This window comes from Solanum dulcamara, chromosome 8 (genome assembly GCF_947179165.1).
Source record: "Solanum dulcamara chromosome 8, daSolDulc1.2, whole genome shotgun sequence".
Classification (NCBI taxonomy): domain Eukaryota; kingdom Viridiplantae; phylum Streptophyta; class Magnoliopsida; order Solanales; family Solanaceae; genus Solanum; species Solanum dulcamara.
In genome coordinates, this window is record NC_077244.1 from 8,675,572 (window position 1) to 8,690,391 (window position 14,820).

Here is a 14,820-nt window from a genome sequence, read left to right on the forward strand (position 1 = left end):
TATTGTTAGAAGTTCTCAAATTTTTGAGATTTTTCAGAGATTACTACTACAACGGCATTTAAAATATTATCCCTTTAAATTACTTTTTGGTTTGAATTATTCTATATAATTAAGGCTTATTAGTTTTTAAAAGAAAAAAAAAAGTAAAATAATGTGTTGATTTTCTGGGAAGGAAAATGGTGATTTTTAAAAATCCATATCTACCTACATAATAATTATTGGCACTAAAAAAAGTAAAGTGTCATCTCTTTAATTTGACTTCTTTCTTCTTCTTCTTTTTTTTGTGGCTTTTTCTTCCTACTTTCTATTTAACTTTATATAAAAATATTTATCTCAATAACTCTAATTTTGGTTGTCTTTTCATTTCTATGATTAATGTTCATTATTTGTGTAATAATGTACATATATTGCTCCATTATGTTACAAACAATTCCAAAGTCACATTTTTAATCCTCTTAATTACTATGACTATTTATTCTTAGAAATTTATTGGATATTGAATGTAGTATTTATTTGAAATGTGAAATATACACTTTAATATTTTTATATATAAGCCAAGCAAAACTAGAAGAAATAGGAACTTGTACGTGGCATTTTTTTTCAATCTTTTTGCATAACTAATTCTCTCTTTTGTTCTCTTTTTATGTTTATTTTTAAATTTATTTTCTTTCTTGCCTTCTTTTATTTTCTGATTTTAATTAAAAAAAATTAATGATCTTGATATGAAAATTCTTTAGGTTGGTGAATAGACGAAAACTAGAATGTAAGTAATGATGAAGTTAATAAAGAGGAGGAAGAAGCGGAACTAAAAGAATATTAATGTGAAAAACTAAGTAACTGAAATTATATGCACCTTATAGATGACTTGAAACAACAATTATCACAAAATATAGATATATTTAATTGATTTTATCCTTTTCTTGATTTTTTTTCTATTTCTTCTTATTTCCCTCTTTTAGTCTTTTAAATCTTATTTTATTTAGATAGATGAAAATATGTGAATTTTGTGAATCATATGTGTTGAGAAGTTACACTAAAGAAATATAATTAAGAAAAGGAATTCAGAAGAAGAAGAAAATAGCGATCACATCTCAAGTTTACACATTGTCAAAAAATTATACTAAAAATGTAATTTTGAAAAAGGTTAGAAAAAAGCAGAAAAAAGCGATTACATCTCAAATTTACATAATGTAGAGAAATCATACTAAAAATATAATTAAAAAATGTATCTCAGAGAAAAAAGAAAAAAACAATCACATCTCGAATTTACATTCAGTAATCTTAACATTACCATCCCTTTTTTTCCACTAAATTTATTTTTAATATTTAACTTTTGCAAGTTCATATTGATTTCTTATATCAGTTTCATATTTAACCTAAATATTTTTCATAGCTTTTTTTTATGAAATTTGTGTGATTAATAAAAAATAATTTCCTTTTATTAAAGTAAATTGATATTAATATACAACCTTATTTTAGTTCTTTTTATAACCGCACCAAGCACGGCCAAATACACTAGTTATTCATAAAATGTTACTAACACTAACATTTTATAGTCTGTTAAATCTGTCTGTCATCAGTTTTGCCCTTTAACTTTTATAAATAAAATATTGTACAATACGGAACTGCTAAATACTTTTATCCTATTTTTGAAAATTTTCAAATAAAAATGTATTATTTTAGTGAATTGATTTAAATAATAACTTGTTTTGGTAAAAACAAATCCTCTTATGCTCAGCAAACTATTTCAAGAAACAACAATCCTAAGTTCACACATTATCCAATTATTTTGAGTTTAATTATTAAGTCGATGATCTGAGCTAGCACTAATTTTCTTTAACTTTAGATGTATAGCTCATGACACACATATTTTACAACAATATATACTTTAGTTTAAAATATTTTTACCAATTGGTATGAGATCCGCGTGTGGCACATGAGATGTACGTCGTAGCTAATTTTATAGAATATACTTGAAAATTCTTATTGAGATTTTGACATTAGACCACTAATTTTATTGAGCCGTATTGACTAGAGGAGTAAGATTACCTTGTGGTTAACCCTTGTTTGAAGAGCAAGTAGACATAATGATATTGTGTTGTTTCTTTTTCTTTTATAATGAGAAGCATTAATTACTTTGCACTATATTTTCATATATACTTACCAGAAGCTTACAATTGTATATATGCTATAGCAATACATAAGAGGTTTATATCTCATTTATGTATAATAAAACGCATGATCTTCTACCCGAGATACACCTTTATTTGGATACAAAAGTGAAACAATTCACTTCATACCAACAAATCCAAGTAAATGAAGTTGTGATTGACCCAACTTCATCCTTTCAATTTTGTAGTTTGTTGAATATTTTTTTTGATGATATAATATATTTTGATAAAAGTTGTAGATTATATATACTTTTGTCAATAACGCCTATCGAACTACCCACACCACCCTTATCTGTGCTTGCAATTCCTTTACCCAAACCCTTTCCTTCCATTGGTATTGCTATCTGCTTGTTATCCAGCTTCTTCGTCCTCCCCCACCCCATGCTGGCCGCCTATGCACGTTAGTCACTAACTTGCTCTAAGAGCACGAGACTAGAGATGTCTTTGTGTAGAAGTTTACTGAAAGAGGGGGTTTGTGGTGTTACAATTGAATGAATGTAACACAAACAGTGGCATAAGAGCGACACCAAGGGAGGAAGTGGGAATTAATGGCATTGCATAGGCTCTCCGAAAAAAGGGAACATTTATCCTCCTCAACGCTGCTGAAAGAGGGGGTTAGAGGACAGTATTGACTCCAAAGGAGATCCAACGAGGTAGGGAGAACTCGCTGATCGATTTAACTAAGGAGAAGGTTGTCACACCAAATCCTAACTCGGTACTTGTACCAATTAGGGATCCATCCCCAATCGAGGGTAGGTCATGGGTGAATGTAGTCACAGGAGGTAAGTTGAATGCTAGGGGCATGGAATGGCAATTCATTGTGCCACAAATCAAAGATGGAGAAAAAATTGTGCAGCTGACTTTAAAGGATATCAAAGAGGAAATGGTGAAGTGGAAGATAACTTTAATAATGTATGTTGTAGGGAATTCACCCTTTATTGGAGAAATGGAGAGATTCCTTGCTAACCAATGGAAATTTGAAGTGAAACCCTAGGTTTTCTATCGTAATAGTGATTATTTCATCATCAAATTTCAGACGATGGAGCAAAGAGTGAGGTACTAGATTCTGGCCCTCACACCATTACGAGCAGACCCGTCATTATGAAACCATGGTGCCTTAATTCAGCTTGAAGGATGAGATTCTCAGAACAATCCCAATATGGGTGACACTGCCTAAGCTTCCCCTTAATTGCTTGAGCATGAAGTCTTTGAGCCAAATAGGGAGTGTTATTGGGAATCCTCTATATGTCGATGAGTGTATGACGAATGCTGCTAGAATCTCCGTTGCTCGAGTTTTGATTAAAATGGACATACAAGGCCTTTGTCAAGCCTGTTGGGGTCCTAGATCCTATTGGAGAGGTACTCAACCAGCCATTGGAGTATGAATAGGAGCCGGAGTTTTGCAATGTGTGCCTGCAAGTTGGCCATAGTTATAAGTCAAATGTTGTAAATGCCCCTACAACAAGACCATCAATAAGACCAACACAAAAAAACAAAAAAGTAAAGCAAGAATAGAGGTACATGCCTGGTTCTAGACCTACCACAGAACAAGTTATGCCTGGGGATTCTAGACCAAAGAATAGACAGACTACAGAGGCTAATAAGTCGAAGGAGGATGAATGGCTGATAGTCAATGGTAAATTAGCTTTTAGAGGGAACTCATCCCCTCCGACATCAATCTCAATTGATACCAGGAATAGGTTCCAACTATTAAAGGTTAACCATGGGGTCAATAAACCTCAGTCGATAGTGGAAAAATGAGGGACTAGTGGTAGTGGCGACTATGACAGGAGTGAACCTCCTAACTTGACTGTCACGCCCCGGGAGGGTACCCTAGACGTAACCGGCACCCGAAGGCCATTTCTGACCTCCGAGCGAATCACTTGGTACAGTCACCCATTCGTTCAAGAACATTCTCTTAGCGGAAACTCAATTAAGGAAATTACGTCTCATAACATAAGGGCCGAAGGCCAAACATTTACAATCAAAGAAGATAATCAAAATAGGACTCCTCAAAATGACTGCTCGACCTCCCACACTCCAGTCTATGAAGCCTCTATTCAAGTTTAAAAGGTGCTAATGACAAGCCCATGGCTACCGACAATCTGAATAAAGAAAAGACAATCAAACTGTACAAGAAGGCCCAATATCCTCCGGAAACTAGGAGGACTCACCGACTGGCTGGAAGTGTATGTGGATCTTCAACGGAGCGCCGGTTGATGATCTCTAGTACCTGTCTCTGCATTATGAAACGATGCAGGCCAAATGGCGTCAGTACATGGAATGTACGAGTATGTAAAATGGCCGAATACAACGAACATCAAGGAAGAATAAATCAACTCGGGAGCTCAACTCAAAAGGAATGACAACTCAATCAAATGTCCTAAGTCCAAACAAGAATATGATTTAGATTGGACCAATCATATACAATTCAACTCAATTTGACTTAGATTACCATCAAAACATATTTGGGAGTTTCTCTTAATCGACAACCAACACTTAAGAGCCAGTGAAGGTACAACGAAACGACGTCGTTGCCACGCCCGTTCATACCTTGCCAGGGCATGAACGACGAACACTCATGGATCCAATCCAATCAGGTCCTATAATGTCAGGACAAAAGCTCTCGGGGAAGCATCCGATTTTAACGGTTCAATCCCCCCTACGTTTGGCAACACAGGTATTGGGTTTGAGTATGGACTATACTCTTGACCAATTCGGTGCTCGATACTCCTCCCAAGACTCAATGCTCATAAAACTCCATCAAATCAACTCAATTAACTCATATCAACAAGTCTCATTACAACCTTGTCAATTCATCAACTCTATCACAATCAAATCCCAATCTCAATGCTCAATCTCAATCATATCTTCAAGGAAGTTTTAAATGCACATATATAACATCATCTAGATATAATCAATCATTACCTCCATCCATTTGAGAAAATCCTTGTGACTCATCACATCCTCAAGACTTCAAATCGACATTTTTATAATAAGCAATCATGTTTAAGACAATAGTATACTTTATCAAGTCTACATAATTAAGAAGACTAATAAAACATATTTAGCAACTCATTTCTTCATCATCTCATACCCACATAAGGGCTCATTTTAGGAACCTCTTAGCTCAACAACATTAATACATAAATAATTAAATAAGACGGGAACAATACTCATTCAAACATGTACCATACCAAGAAACTCCATTTTCATGGATATCTAGCCTCAAAACAAGAATAGGGCACATGGGTGGACTCAACCCATGTTTTGGATAGCCTTACATACCTTAGTGAAGATTTGAAGAAAACCTTGTGGTTGGGTCTTCAATGGAGGACTCTAATCTTGAAGCTTCTTGGACTCCTTTTTGGTTGGAAAATGGAGAAGAAGAGAAGAGAGAAGGGAGAGGAGCTAGGGCTTTTCTTTAGAGAGAGAGTGGGGGCTGAATAAATGCCCCCAAAATACACAAGGCTCGTGTATATATAATTTGGGAAATTTCCCAAATTGCCCTTCCTCCAAATTCTGAAAATTAGGCAAAAACGCCCTTGGCGCGATAGTGGCGCGTCGCGCCCTTACAGCGCCAAGGCCAATTACGCCTAAAACCTGCACAACTTTTAGTGGCGCATCGCGCCAGGGACCAAACTACTGAGGTATGTTTCTGGCGCGATAGTGGCGCGTCGCGCCCTTACAGCGCCAAGCCTATTATTCTAAATTCTGGGAATTTAGCCTGAAAAACCCTACACACTTTTAGTGGCGCGTCGCGCCAAGGACCAAACTACTGAGACATGTTTCTGGCGCGATAGTGGCGCGTCACGCCCTTACAGCGCCAAGGCCATTTCCCCAGCAGTTGTAACCCAGGCCAAAGATTAGGATCCCTACCGTGCTAGTTCATCTTAGGATCGTCATATCTTTTGACTCCGAACTCCAAAATCTACGTTCTTGGTGGCGTTGGAAAGAAGACTCGACGACCTTTAATTTGATAGGTCGTGGGCCACCCGGATTGATGTCTTTCAAGCAATAGGGTAGTTGAAAGTCGACCCTTACGTGAACTCGTCCCAAACTTAGCCACGACGGATCTTTTGGACTTAGCTCGGTCCTAGAGGTCCTCAATGACCCCACATCGCCTCCAATGCTCTTAAATTTATCAGGGACTCATCTCAACTCAAGCACATACTTCGAAATAAATACGATGGGCCCCACACTTATAAAAGGAAGACCCGAATCTTAGGAAATTTTTTTGAGGGGTGTTACATTATCTCCCTCTTGGGATCATTCGTCCTCGAATGACGAGAAACCAAGAATGGACTCGGGGTACAAATCACAATCAAAACTCAGTCATTCAATCAATCAAATTTTCAATCAAGTATCAATCAAACTCAAAAAGGCACAAATGAATTTGAGTCAAGGAAATAGTCATTACCTTCAATATTCTCCTCGGTAGGCACGAATAGATGTGGGTATTTAGACTTTATGGCTTCCTCCGCTTCCCACGTGGCTTCCTCAAAAAATTGATTCCTCCACAAGACTTTAACTGAGGCGACCTCCTTGTTCCTTAATTTGCAGATTTGGCGATCAAGGATTTGGATTGGGACCTCCTCATAGGATAAGCTATCCTTAATTCCAACGCTTTCAATAGGGACTACCAACGAGGGATCACCCAAGCACTTTTTCAACATTGAAACTTGGAACACCGGATGAATGGAAGCTAGCTCCGAGGGTAGGTCCAACTCATAAGCAACACTCCCGATCCGCCTCAAAATCTGGTACGGGCCAATATATCGAGGACTAAGTTTCCCTTTCTTCCCGAACCTCATGACACCCTTCATGGGTGACACTTTCAAATACACCCAATCATCCACCTCAAACTCTAAGTCTCTCCTCCTCACATCGGTGTAAGATTTTTGGCGACTTTGGGCTGTTTTTAGCCTCTCTCGAATAACTCGTACCTTCTCCATGGCTTGATGAACGAGGTCAGGCCCAATCAACTCGGCTTCACCAACTTCAAACCACCCAATGGGCGATCTATACCTTCTCCCATATAAGGCTTCATAAGGAGCCATTTGAATGCTTGCATGATAGCTATTGTTATATGCAAACTCTATGAGAGGCAAGTGATCACCCCAATTCTCCTTGAAGTCAAGCACACACGCCCTCAACATATCTTCCAATGTCTGAATGGTGCGCTCTGCTTGGCCATCTGTCTGGGGATGGAAGGCTGTACTCAAGTTCACCCTCGAACCTAATCCCTTCTGAAAGGATTTCCAAAATTGGGAAGTGAACTGAGCTCCTCTGTCTGAGATGATAGACAAAGGGACCTCATGCAATCTGACGATCTCCTGTATATACAACTTTGCATAATCTTCTGCGGTGTCAGTAGTCTTAACCGCCAAGAAGTGAGCTGATTTCGACATTCTATCCACGATTACCTAAATGGAATCATATTGCTTTCGGGACTTCAGCAAGCCTGTAATAAAGTCCATGTTGATCATCTCCCACTTCCATTCTGGAATTTCTATGTTTTGGGCTAGACCACATGGTCTTTGATGCTCAACCTTCACTTGTTGACAATTCAGACATTTGGAAACGAATTCCGCAATATCCCTCTTCATCCCGCTCCACCAATAGATCTCCCTCAAGTCATGGTACATTTTTGTGGAACCCGGATGAATAGAGTATCTAGAACTATGCATTTCGTCCATAATCCTCTCTCGAACATCATCAACATCTGGCACACATAATCTATTTTGGTACCGCAATACACCATCTCCCCCTTGGGTAAAGACCATTACCTCTTGTTTGTGAATGACTCCCTTTAATTGGAGAAGGACGGGATCTTGGTCTTGCTTCTCCTTCACCTCTGCCACAAGTGAGGATGTAGACCCATCCTGAACTGTAACTCCGCCTTCATTATTCTCTTCCAGATGAACTCCCAATCGGGCTAATCTGTGTACCTCCTTTGCCAATTCCCTCCTTTCTTCCTCCACATGGCTAGTACTACCCATGGACAACCTGCTAAGAGCATCAGCAACAACGTTAGCTTTACCTGGATGGTAGAGGATGCTCATATCATAGTCCTTGAGTAGCTCAAGCCATCTCCTTTGCCTAAGGTTGAGTTCCTTCTGGCTAAAGACGTATTGCAAGCTCTTGTGATCGGTGAATACATCGATATGCACTCCATACAGGTAGTGGCACCAAATTTTAAGTGCAAACACCACAGCTGCCAGCTCAAGGTCATGAGTTGGGTAATTCCTCTCATGAAGCTTAAGTTGTCTTGAAGCATAGGCTATCACTTTCCCCCTTTGCATCAACACACAACCCAAACCAATTCTAGAGGCATCACAATAAATCACAAAACCCTCTGTTCTATCGGGCAAAGTTAGAACAGGAGCAGTGGTTAGCTTGGTCTTCAATTTCTGGAAACTCTCCTCACAAGCATCAGACCATTGGAACTTAGCCTTCTTTTGGGTCAGTTTAGTCAATGGTAATGATATGGATGAGAATCCCTCTACAAACCTTCGATAGTACCCGGCCAAACCTAGGAAGCTCCTTATCTCTGTTGGGGATGTGGGTCTGGGCCAATTCTTCACAGCTTCAATTTTCTGAGCATCAACCTGAATACCATCTCCAGATACAACGTGGCCTAAGAAGGCCACTGATGCAAGCCAAAATTCACATTTAGAGAACTTTGCATACAATACCTGGTCCCTCAAAGTTTGTAGAACGACTCTAAGATGATAGGCGTGCTCCTCTTCATTCTTGGAGTAAACCAGAATATCATCTATGAATACAATCACAAACATATCAAGGTATGGTTTGAATACTCGGTTCATGAGATCCATAAAAGCGGCGGGAGCATTAGTCAACCCAAAAGACATGACCAAAAATTCAAAGTGGCCATAACGAGTCTGGAAAGCAGTCTTCGGAACATCGCATTCTCTCACCTTCAACTGGTGGTAGCCGGATCTCAAGTCTATCTTTGAGAAACAAGTGGCACATTGAAGTTGGTCGAATAAGTCATCTATTCTGGGGAGAGGGTATTTGTTCTTCACAGTGACTTTATTCAACTGCCTGTAGTCGATACACATTCTAAGGGACCCATCCTTCTTCCGCACAAATAGGACCGGAGCACCCCATGGAGAGACACTCGGCCTAATGAATCCCTTATCTAACAAGTCCTTCAGCTGCTACTTCAACTCCTTCAACTCGGTTGGAGCCATTCTATATGGGGGAATTGAGATAGGCTGGGTATCAGGAAGAACATCAATCCCGAAGTCGATCTCTCTATCAGGAGGGACTCCAGGCAGATCTTCAGGAAAGACATCCGGAAACTCGTTGACAATCGGAACCGACTCAAGGGATGAAGACTCAATGCTGTCATCTTTTACTCGGACAAGGTGATAGATACACCCTTTTGAGATTAGCTTCCTGACCCTAAGGTATGAAATAAACTTACCCTTAGGCACAACAGGACTACCCTTCCACTCTATGACATCCTCATTCGGGAATTTGAACGTGGCAACCTGAGTTCTACAATCAATAGAGGCATAACAGACATAGAGCCAGTCCATGCCAAGTATCACATCAAAATCAACCATGTCCAACTCAACTAGGTCGGCCAAGGTATCCTTGTGATGAATTGACACGGTGCAATCTCTATAGACTCTCTCAGCTAGGACAGAATCACCGATAGGAGTGGACATACTAAAAGGCTCAAGAAGACGTTCAGGAATTTTATTGAATTTGCTAGCCACATAAGGAGTCACAAAAGATAAGGTGGCACCTAGATCCATCAATACATAACAATCAAAAGAAGAGACTCGAATCGTACCCGTCGCGACGTTTGGAGAGTTCTCCTGATCTTGACGATTGCCCATGGCATATAGACGGTTTGTACCTCCACTCATACCTGGAGTAGTGCCCCTCTAATTACCTCTAGCTGGTGGTGCGGTGGCAGAGGACTGGGCCCTGTTCCCCTATGCTGGACACTCCCTCAGAAGATGGCCCATTTGGCCTCATCTATAGCAACCAACCCTTCCTACTCTACATTCTCCCAAGTGGAGCCTACCACATTTGCCACATGGTGGCTTTCCCTTCGAACCCTGACTTACACTGGCCGGGGATTGAGAAACCTAGGGTCTGAAATTCTGGCGACTTTGTCCCTGCCGATCATACCTGTCCTGCGGCATCGGTGCGCTGGCGGTAGATGAGGCATAGGTGGAAGGCCTCTTCTGGAAGAAGGACCTATTGCCCTTGCTTTGCCTCTGCTCATTCTCATGCCCAGATGACCTTGCCTTTTTGCTCAGGTGCTCTTCTCTGTCTTTCTTCTTCTCCTCCTCTACCTGTTGAGCATACACCATTAATCTGGAAAGGTCCATATCCGAGATCAATAATGCTGCCTTGCATTCCTTCTTCACATGCCTCCCTAATCTGGAGACGAACTTCCTCATCTTCGACCTCATATCAGGAATCATTTCTGGAGCATACCTGGACAGCTGGATGAAACTTAGGCCATACTCCTTAACCGACATACCTTCCTGCTTTAGATTAACAAATTCCTCCACCTTCACTTCCCTCAATTCTCGGGGAAAGAAGTGGTCAAGAAAAACTCCCTCGAATTCATCCCATCTAGCAGGTTCAGCATCTTCACCCCAACTCTGCTCCCATTGGTTATACCAAATGTTTGCCACATCTTTGAGTTGATAAGACACCAACTCGACCCTCTCAATTTCTGTAGCGTGCATAGCTTTTAGAATCTTCCATATTTCATCAATGAAATTCTGGGGATCTTTATCAACCTTAGAACCCGTAAATGCCGGTGGGTTTATCCTCAGAAAGTCTCTAATTCTAGTGGCAGCAGATGGCTCCTGGGAACTAGAGCTGAGAGTCGGCGAACTTTGATTGCCGCTTCGGGCGGCCATTAGCTGAGTGAGCATGGCAATTGCCCCTCGAAATTCAGCTTCTGATGTGGGTGTAGGTGGAGTAGATGGCACTTGAGGTGCCTCCGCATATCTCGTGGGTCGGCCTCTAGCCCTTGTTGGGCGTGCCTCTAACTGTGGCATCCCTGCATTATCAACATTCCTCTAGCTAGCGGTACGTTTAGGAGGCATTATCTGTAACGTATGAACGCATGAATTAGAAAGGAAGTTTCATGGAGTTCACTCCATCGCACGAATTCAGAGTATGAAGGAAGTGAAACAATTCCTAATGTCCTATAGCCTCCTACTCATAAGTGTGGTGCACAACACACCCATAAGCAAGACTCTACTAGACACGGCTTCATAGACTCCCTAGGACACTTGAACTCTGTGCTCTGATACCATGTTTGTCACGCCCCGGGAGGGTACCCTAGACGTAACTGGCACCCGAAGGCCATTTCTGACCTCCGAGCGAACCACTTGGTACAGTCACCCATTCGTTCAAGCATATTCTCTTAGCGGAAACTCAATTAAGGAAATTACGTCTCATAACATAAGGGCCGAAGGCCAAACATTTACAATCAAAGAAGATAATCAAAATAGGACTCCTCAAAATGACTGCTCGACCTCCCACACTCCAGTCTATGAAGCCTCTATTCAAGTTTAAAAGGTGCCAATGACAAGCCCATGGCTACCGACAATCTGAATAAAGAAAAGACAATCAAACTGTACAAGAAGGCCCAATATCCTCCGGAAACTAGGAGGACTCACCGACTGGCTGGAAGTGTATGTGGATCTTCAACGGAGCGCCGGTTGATGATCTCTAGTACCTGTCTCTGCATTATGAAACGATGCAGGCCAAATGGCGTCAGTACATGGAATGTACGAGTATGTAAAATGGCCGAATACAACGAACATCAAGGAAGAATAAATCAACTCGGGAGCTCAACTCAAAAGGAATGACAACTCAATCAAATGTCCTAAGTCCAAACAAGAATATGATTTAGATTGGACCAATCATATACAATTCAACTCAATTTGACTTAGATTACCATCAAAACATATTTGGGAGTTTCTCTTAACCGACAACCAACACTTAAGAGCCAGTGAAGGTACAACGAAATGACGTCGTTGCCACGCCCGTTCATACCTTGCCAGGGCATGAACGACGAACACTCATGGATCCAATCCAATCAGGTCCTATAATGTCAGGACAAAAGCTCTCGGGGAAGCATCCGATTTTAACGGTTCAATCCCCCATACGTTTGGCAACACAGGTATTGGGTTTGAGTATGGACTATACTCTTGCCCAATTCGGTGCTCGATACTCCTCCCAAGACTTAATGCTCATAAAACTCCATCAAATCAACTCAATCAACTCATATCAACAAGTCTCATTACAACCTTGTCAACTCATCAACTCTATCACAATCAAATCCCAATCTCAATGCTCAATCTCAATCATATCTTCAAGGAAGTTTTAAATGCACATATATAACATCATCTAGATATAATCAATCATTACCTCCATCCATTTGAGAAAATCCTTGTGACTCATCACATCCTCAAGACTTCAAATCGATATTTTTATAATAAGCAATCATGTTTAAGAAAATAGTATACTTTATCAAGTCTACATAATTAAGAAGACCAATAAAACATATTTAGCAACTCATTTCTTCATCATCTCATACCCACATAAGGGCTCATTTTAGGAACCTCTTAGCTCAACAACATTAATACATAAATAATTAAATAAGACGGGAACAATACTCATTCAAACATGTACCATACCAAGAAACTCCATTTTCATGGATATCTAGCCTCAAAACAAGAATAGGGCACATGGGTGGACTCAACCCATGTTTTGGATAGCCTTACATACCTTAGTGAAGATTTGAAGAAAACCTTGTGGTTGGGTCTTCAATGGAGGACTCTAATCTTGAAGCTTCTTGGACTCCTTTTTGGTTGGAAAATAGAGAAGAAGAGAAGAGAGAAGGGAGAGGATCTAGGGCTTTTCTTTAGAGAGAGAGTGGGGGCTGAATAAATGCCCCCAAAATACACAAGGCTCGTGTATATATAATTTGGGAAATTTCCCAAATTGCCCTTCCTCCAAATTCTGAAAATTAGGCAAAAACGCCCTTGGCGCGATAGTGGCGCGTCGCGCCCTTACAGCGCCAAGGCCAATTACGCCTAAAACCTGCACAAACTTTTAGTGGTGCATCGCGCCAGGGACCAAACTACTGAGGCATGTTTCTGGCGCGATAGTGGCGCGTCGCGCCCTTACAGCGCCAAGCCTATTATTCTAAATTCTGGGAATTTAGCCTGAAAAACCCTGCACACTTTTAGTGGCGCATCGCGCCAAGGACCAAACTACTGAGGCATGTTTCTGGCGCGATAGTGGCGCGTCGCGCCCTTACAGCGCCAAGGCCATTTCCCCAGCAGTTGTAACCCAGGCCAAAGATTAGGATTCCTACTGTGCTAGTTCATCTTAGGATCGTCATATCTTTTGACTCCGAACTCCAAAATCTACGTTCTTGGTGGTGTTGGAAAGAAGACTCGACGACTTTTAATTTGATAGGTCGTGGGTCACCCGGATTGACGTCTTTCAAGCGATAGGGTCATTGAAAGTCGACCCTTACGTGAACTCGTCCCAAACTTAGCCACGACGGATCTTTTGGACTTAGCTCGGTCCTAGAGGTCCTCAATGACCCCACATCGCCTCCAACGCTCTTAAATTTATCAGGGACTCATCTCAACTCAAGCACATACTTTGAAATAAATACGATGGGCCCCACACTTATACAAGGAAGACCCGAATCTTAGGAAATTTTTTTGAGGGGTGTTACATTGACCCAGTATGAATATTATAACTTGGAATGATAGAGGACTAAAAAAGTCCTATAAACATAAGGAGTTAATAGTAGCTATAAGGGAGAATAAATGGGACTACTTGCGATTTTCGAACGCAGAGTCCAAAAATATAAGGAAGCCAAGGTAATTCGGAAAGTAGCTCAAGGGTGAAATTGGGAAACTAATGGAAGCATGAGGAACAAAGGAAGTGTAAGACCCCGGAAATGTGGAGGGTCCTAAACCTAGGAACAAATGAGGAAATCTCACAAAGTTGCAGAAACTGGCACCAAGGGTTGACTACGGAAGCCATCACGGGCCATGGTAAGCACCACAGACCATGGTGAGCAACCATGGTAGAGATTCAGAGAATCAAATTTGTAGGAAAGGAACCACGATGGAGGAACACGGATCGTGGTGAGTACCACAGACCGTGAGGCCCTCCGTGATGACCCCTCCACAAGGCCTTTAGGAAACTTCCCAAGGAAAGGACCACAGACGACCACCACAGAGCGTGGAGCCCTCCACAAACTGTGGTGTGTTTTTATAGTGGTCACTCTACAGGCCTCCTGCAGGACCTGCACCATGGCCATGATCTACGGGCAATGATACTCTTCATAGACCGTGAAGGGTCTCCGTGAAGAAAGTCCAGGAAGGGTCTTTACAGACTCCTAAAAACATTTATCTAAGTCAAACACCATTGGTCACCACCATGGCCGTGAATTTAGTTTTAGCCAAATTTTTAAGGGACACTTTGGCCATTTCCTGCATTTTAATTCAAAATGAGGTTGTTTTAAGGGTAGAATTCATCCATCTAAAGACCCTAAACCCTTCCAAAGCCCTCATTCTCACACTTAGGCTCAAGACACACAAATTCTCTCTTC